Here is a 7302-nt window from a genome sequence, read left to right on the forward strand (position 1 = left end):
TAAATATCGTCACCATGCTGTACGTCAGACCGGATCCCAGAACTTATTCATCTCACAACTGGAAGAATGAACCCTTGACGACCATCTCTCTGTGTCCCTGGGAGCCACCATTCTACTCTCTGTTTCTTTTGAGGTCATCTATTTTAAATTTCACATGCGGGAACATACAGCATTTAAACAATAAATGTTTTGGAAAATTACCCTCACAGTTACGATTCTTTTATTCAGTTCTAGGTTTCCATCACAAAACCATTTTCCTTTATACAAAACAACTCAAAATGTATTAAAGACCTAAACATAAGACCAAAAACTATAAAACTCTTTTAAGAGAATACGGGCGGGGGTGGGGGGAAAGCCTTATGAAATTAGATTTGGCAATAATTTTCTGGACATTTACACGAAAAGGACAGACAACGAAAGCAAAAATAGATGAGACTACATGAAACTCAAAAGTTTCTGTGCACGGAAGGACAGAATCAACAGATTGCCAGGGAAACCTACCGAATGGTAGAAAAAATGTATCCAACAAGGTGTTAATATCCAGAAAATATAAAGAAGTACAAGTGAACATAAAAAAACCAAATAACCCCAATTTAACAATGGTCAAAGGACTCGAATCGATATTTCTCCAAAGATGATATAACGATGGCCAACGGACATAATAAAAAGGATACTCGACATCAGTGATCCTTAGAGAAATGCAAATGAAAACCATGCTGAGATATCACCTCACACCCTTTAGGGTGGTTACAATAAAAACCCAAACAACAGAAAATAACAAGTGCCGGTGAGGATGTGGAACACATGGAACCAATGTGAACATTTTGTGGGATTGTAAAATGGCGCACCTGCTAGAGAAAACATCTGGCAGCTTCTCAGAAAATAAAAAACGAAACTACCGCATGACCTAACAATCCCACTTCTGGGTACATATCCAAAAGAACTGGAAGTAAGATCCCGAGAGAGATTCGCACACCCCTGTTTATAGCAGCTTTATTCACAATGGTCAGGAGTTGGAAGCAACCCAAGAGGCCATGAGGGATACATGGATGAACAAAGTGTGCTCTGTCTTAGTCCGTTCAGGATGTCTGCATAAAATACCATAGATCGAGTGGCTTCTAAGTAGCGGAAATGTATTGCTCACAGTTCCGGAGGCTGGAAGTCCAAGGTCAGGGTGCCAGCGTGGTCAGATTCATGACTGAGTTCGCGTGGCACGTGGCCTCCTTCCCGTTGTGTTTTCTCATGGTGGAAAGGGAGAGGAAGCTCTCAGGCTTCTCGGAGGCCCCATCTGCTAATACCATCCCCTCGGGGGTTAAGATTTCAACATATTTATTTGAAGGGCATAAATATTCGGTCTATAGCATTTTACCCCTGACACCCCCCGAAAGTTCAGTGTATAGCACATGCAACAGAATATTATTCAGTCATAAAAAGAAAGGAAGTCCTGTTTCAGCCTTGAGGACTTCGTGAAATAAGCTGGTCACAAAGTACAAAAACTGATACCACTTTCAGGAAGTATCCAAGGTAGTCGATTCATAGAAATTAAAAGTAGAATGATGGGTTCCTGGGGGAGGGGCCGGATAAGAAGTGGTTGTTTAATGGGTAGAGTTTCAGTTTTACAAGAAGAAAACATTCTGGGGCTGTCACACAACAATGGGACTGTTCTTAACACTATTGAGCCGTATACTTGACAATGGTAAAGACGGTAAATGGTATGTTCTATATATTTTGCCATTATTAAATACGTTCAAAAAAGCCACCGTTTTCCTTCAGCCAGAAGAATTTGCTTCGGTGTTTGTATAATATAAGTCTACCGGAATTCAAGTCCCCTTGCTTATTTTATCCTGAAATATTATTTCAATTTAATTTTTATTTGTGTTTTGTCTGGGCGTGGAATTCTGGCTGTGAACGGGTTTTTAAAATCCCTTGAAAGATACCACTCCATTGTCTTCTGACTTATGGTTTCTTGTGAGATGTCACCTCGGTCGTTATCGTCACTCTGTGGAAGTGGGCTATTTGTGTTGTAAAAAGTATCTGGCTGCTTTAAAATTTTTCTTACTGTCTTTTGCAAATGCTGTTAGGTGGACTGTGTAAAAGGGATGAGGGTGTAGTGTTCACGCAGGGAGTCGAGCTGGAGTTGCCTGCTACCCCTTTCCTCTAGGAAAAGGGGACAGGGCGCCTGCATTTCCTCAAGCTCTACACATTGTCCCACCCCTGGGATTCTGAGACAGGCTGCGATCTAGCTCATGGTTCTGGGCCCAACCTGTAATGACCCTGAGCAGTGAATTCAGTCCTCTCCTTAGATTAATTGCTCCTTGACCAGCAGAGGGTGGTCATGGCTTTCGTTTCCATCCAGGCTTTGGGTGAGCTGGACCTTGACTGAGAAGTCGAATTAAAGAGGCACCCTTTGTCCTGTAGCGTTGTTTGGTGCATCAGTGCGATCATTCATCCTTCCAGGAACTCCCAAATCGGACGTCTACGAGGCAAGGCAGGTACGGTAAAGGTGTGCGGTCGGCCAGGTGTAGAGGAAATGATGGGGCAAGCGTCGTGATAAAAGGCTCCAAAAGTTTACACATCCAAGATGATCATTAGTCATTTTACGGCATTTAAATTTCACTCCAACAACAACAAAACATTATCATCAGTTTGGGGAAACACACACACACACCTCTGTTTGAGATGAACTCAGTAGCCCTTGAATATGAAAATGGTCGCTTCTCTCAAATCCTTAGTATGCCTTATTTCACTTTTATTAAGATGGGCATTGTGCCCCCGAGGCGAGCCAGCCCAGCTTTTCTGCCCTTGGGCCCATCTTGTCTGGTCCAGGGTGTGGGGAAATTAATTTTCTGCCCTTCTGCCTATACCTTGTGGCTTCCGGTTGCAGCTTCCCCTCCTGTCACACACCCCATCTGTTCCTCCCTCCTGGCAGACAGGACGGGTCGTGGGCTTAGGGGAATGAGGTCATCTTGGGGAACACCTGGAACCTCTAGCCTGAGAGCTGCTCTCCTGTCAGCTGGGAGGGAGGCCAGAGGAAACCAGGAGTGGGAGGAGGAACTGGGGTCGACTCGATCACCAAGTGTCTATTGATTTCTCGAATCCTGACTATGTAAGGGAGCTTCCACAAAAACCCAGAAGGGCAGGGTTCGGAGGGCTTCTGGGTTGGCGGACACGTGGAGGTGTTAGGAGAGTGATGACCTTGGAGAGGCCATGGAAGCCCCACGCCCCGCCCCCCACCTGGCCCTAAACATGTCTTCCATCGGGTGTTCCTGAATTATATCTTTTTAAGTTAAACCAGTGGCCTAGTAAGTCACATCATCTCTTGAGTTCTGTGAGCCGCTCCGGCAAACCTACACCATGGGGATGACGTCTCGGGAACCTCTGGTGTATGGCCAGAAGCACAGGTGACAACCTGGATTTGTGGCTGGCGTTTGAAGTGGTTGGGTGCAGGAGGGTCAGGTTTAGGACCTGACCCTTAACCTGTGGACTCTGCTGCCATCTCTAGGTAGAGTGCCATGACTGAGTTGAATTCTTTATTGGCGGTGAGGGAGAAATGGCCCCCAGCCCCCTTTAATTGGCCCGAGGACACTAACACAGAGAGTTGACATTCCTTTGCTTGCAGGAGGTCTTCAAATCCTGGTGCGTGTTTGACCCTGGCAGCCCATCTTATAGCCCGTCACAGCACACATCCTGTGGTCACCTGTCAAGGGGTCAACTGCCACACGTGATTGGTCACCGGAGTGGACGGCACTGCTCCGGAACGTAAGTCTAGGAGTGGGGTTGCTGGGCTGTGCTGGAATCCCACGTCCGTTTCTTCGACAATGCTTTTCTTCCTCTGAAGCACTTGACTGGGGTCGATTTCAACAACGACTGCTCCGCACTTTCTCTAACACCGTGTTTTCAGACACTTGCATATTTGCCAGCTTGGAGCGAATGGAATAGGATCTCATTATGGTTTTAATGTGCACCGTCCTGGTCTCTAAGGCTGTGGAGCAGCTTTTCCTTTGTTCACTGGCTTGTCGGATGCTGTCTTTTCAGAGGCGCCTGCTCCGGTGAGCCTGTTTTCCTTTATTTTCTTTTTCTTAGTGTTGGTAGAAATTCTTCTGGAGACTGACACGTTGATGCTCCTTTGTGTTGTAAATGTCTTCTCTGACTTGGAGGCTGATGATTTAGAACTCTTTTCTGGCGTCTTCTATAAAGCGTCCTTAATTTTAGCACAGACACTATTTTCTGTGTTCTCTTTATAAATAGTGCTACCCTACGTCTTGTTCAGAACACCTTCCCTGCCTTAAGTTCACGGAGATCTCGTGCTCTATGATCTCCTAACACCTCTATTGTTTGTCTTCATAAAACAATAATCCTTGATTTTCGTGCATCGTCTGAGCCAGGGCTGCTATTTCATCGAGATCCCTAGTGGCCCACACACGTTATTGAAAGGTCTATCTTTTTGTTACTTGTTCGTATCACTTCCTCTATCACGGATCGTGTTTCCTGTGGTTGAGGTGTGCCGTATTTCTAGGTGCCATATTCCATTCTCGTGGTCTGCCCTGTGTCAATCCCATCTTATTTCCTGTAGTCGTCATATATCTCAATGTCTTACAGAGCCAGTCCGCACACATTGTTCGTCTTCACGATCGGCGTAGCTATCCTTTGAAATTTCTACTTCAATACAGATTTTACAATTGAGGTATCGAGTTCTACAAATCATTTGGGAGATTGGGTGATGCATTGCTTTAATTCTGCAGATTAATTAGGATAGACTTGATAAATGTACAGTAGTGTTTTCCAACCCATTAAAACGCATATTTTTCAATTTCTTTACATCTTTAAAGTCCTTCAATATAGATTTCTAATTTCCTCCGTTGAGGAAGTACGTATTCTATTTTATATATACATCTCTAAATATATTCCAGGAAAATCAAAATTTTTGATACTATTGTCAATGGCATCTTTTATAACATCCTCTTTTTTGTTTATTACTGTGACATAGAAATGCAGGTGATTTTTGTAATTTGATTTTGCCTCCAGCAATGAAGCTTATGAAGCCGCCAAGTGGATTTGTATATATTTTTGGATTTTTCTATGTATACAATCATTTATGAAAAGAATACCATTTTGTTTTTTTTTTTTTCAATTTTCAGACCTTTTACTTACTGTTATTTCCGGTCGAGACCAGTACCTGATGCTGCTGCGTTAGGTGTGATGTTTGCTGAAGACACCCGTTATCCTGCGAGGGAAATATCCTTTACTTTTAGTTGGCTGTGAGTTTTATCATGAAGGGTTTTGAAATCCCCCAGTGCTCATTTTTTCCTCGTCTCTTGAGATAGAATCGGTCAAGGGCCAATCCCAAACCTAGAAGCCACACTATGTATTTCAGCAGTGGGAATTTTTTTCTTTTTCCTTTTTCTGGCTTTATTGAAATATAGAAGATAATTAGTTGCTGCTATTTACATTATACCATTCAATGGGTTTATTTTCAATTATAGCTGGCATAGTGTAAGGCATAGTGTTTAGAAATCTATGTAACTCACGAAGTGGTCACCCCACTAAATCTTGTACCCCATTTCCCCCTTACATACTTATTACAGCATTATTAACTATTTTCCTTATACTACACTTTATATCTCTGTATCTATTTTGTAACTATAGATTTGTACTTCTTAATCCCTTTGCCTTTTTTGGCCATCCTCCAGAACATCTTTCTCATCTAGTAGCCCTTAAAATATTCTCTGTATCTATACATTTGTTTCCGTTTTGTTGTTATTGTTTATTTTGTTCTTTAGGTTCCACATATATGTGAAATTATGAGATATTTGTCTTTCTCTACCAGCCCATTTCATTCAGCGCGGTACCCTCTAGGTCCACCAAGGCACTATCATTTTCCATCCCTTCCCTTTGGTTTGTGCGCGTCTTTAATTTGAGATGAGTCTCTTGTAGGCAGCATATGTAGGAGTCTTGTTTTCTGATCCATTCAACCACTTTATCTTTTGGTTGGAGCACTTAATTCTTTTCCATTTGAGGTACTTATTGATAGGAATGGAGTTATCATCATTCTTTATTCCTGTTTTTGATATACGTTTTTTCTTCTCAAAGAAGTCCCTCCAGCATATCTTGTAATACTGCCTTGGTGGTGATAAATTCCTTTAGCTTATTTTTGTCCGAGAAGCTCTTTATCTGTCTTTTGACTTTAAATGATAGCTTTGCCGGATGAAGTATTCTTGCTTGCAGATGCTGGGTTTTCATCACATCGAATATTTTGTGGCAAGCCCTTCTGTTCTGCAGAGTTTCTTTTGAGAAGTCAGCTGCCAGTCTTATGAGTGTTCCCTTGTAGGTCACTAACTGCTTTTCTCTTGCTGCTTTTAAGATCCTCTCTTTGTACTTGATCTTTGGAATTTAATTACAATGTGTCTTACCGTGGCCCTCTTTGGGGTCCTCTTTCTTGGGACTCTCTGAGCTCCCTGGGGTTGTATGTCTATTTCCTTCACCAGATGAGGGAAGTTTTCCATTATTATTTCTTCAAATAGCTCTTCATCGTCCTGTTTTCCTTCAGGTACCCCTAGGACACAGGGGTACATTTAATTGTGTCTCACAGGCTCCTTAAATTATTATTATAGCCTTGGCTTCTTTTTTCTTGCCGTTCTGATTGAGCGTCCTTGGCTTTCATATCCTCTATATTGGTGGTTTGATACTCATTTTTATCCACTCTGTTGATTCCTTCTGATGTATTCTTCATCTCAGATAATGTGTTCACATCTAACTGGTTCCCTTCTATAGCTTCCATTTCCATTTTTATTTATTTATTTTATCTGTTTGTTGTAGTTCTCGCTGAATTCACCTACACTACCCATAAGTTCACTGAGCATCTTTATAACTAGTGTTTTGAACTCTGCATCTGATAGATTGCTCAACTCCATTATTCGTGGATCTCTGTTCTGTTCTGTCATATGGTTTCTGCTTCTTTGTCTTCCTATTTTGGCTGCCTTTCTGTGTCTGTTTCTATGTACTAAGCAAAGCTCCTAAGTCTCCCGGTTATTAGCATGGCTTTGTGTAGTAGGTGTCCAGTGGCAGAGTTCTGAGAGGGGTTCAGCTGCAGGCTGAGTTTAGCCCCAGACTGTGTCCCTCCAGGGCCACCTGGTAAGATTCAGCAAAGAACCCACAGATGCTGGGCTTATAGTTGCCTCAGAAGGTCACACCAGAAACCGAGACCAGGTGCCACCAGTGCGACTGTAGATGCTGCTCAGCAGGGGGTATCTGAGTAAGTGAGGACAGACCTGGATGTGGCTTGGGTGGGGCCCGAGTTGGGGG

General features: G+C 42.9%; 1 protein-coding gene across 2 annotated transcripts in view; it reads left to right on the forward strand.

Moving 5' to 3' along the window:
• The window catches only part of SIGLEC5 (sialic acid binding Ig like lectin 5), a 45168-nt gene that overhangs the window by 24506 nt on the left and 13360 nt on the right, over positions 1–7302 (forward strand). Inside the window, exon 1 of one of the 2 annotated variants that reach the window (XM_039839489.1) lies at positions 3646–3759. The exons of the other annotated variant lie outside the window; for it this stretch is intronic. The gene's annotated coding sequence lies outside the window, so the exon portion shown is untranslated. Of the gene's footprint in view, positions 1–3645; positions 3760–7302 lie in introns of those variants that run through there. 2 annotated transcript variants of the gene reach the window in all.

This window comes from Pteropus medius, unplaced genomic scaffold (assembly GCF_902729225.1).
Source record: "Pteropus medius unplaced genomic scaffold, Ma_sr-lr_union100, whole genome shotgun sequence".
Lineage (NCBI taxonomy): Eukaryota > Metazoa > Chordata > Mammalia > Chiroptera > Pteropodidae > Pteropus > Pteropus medius.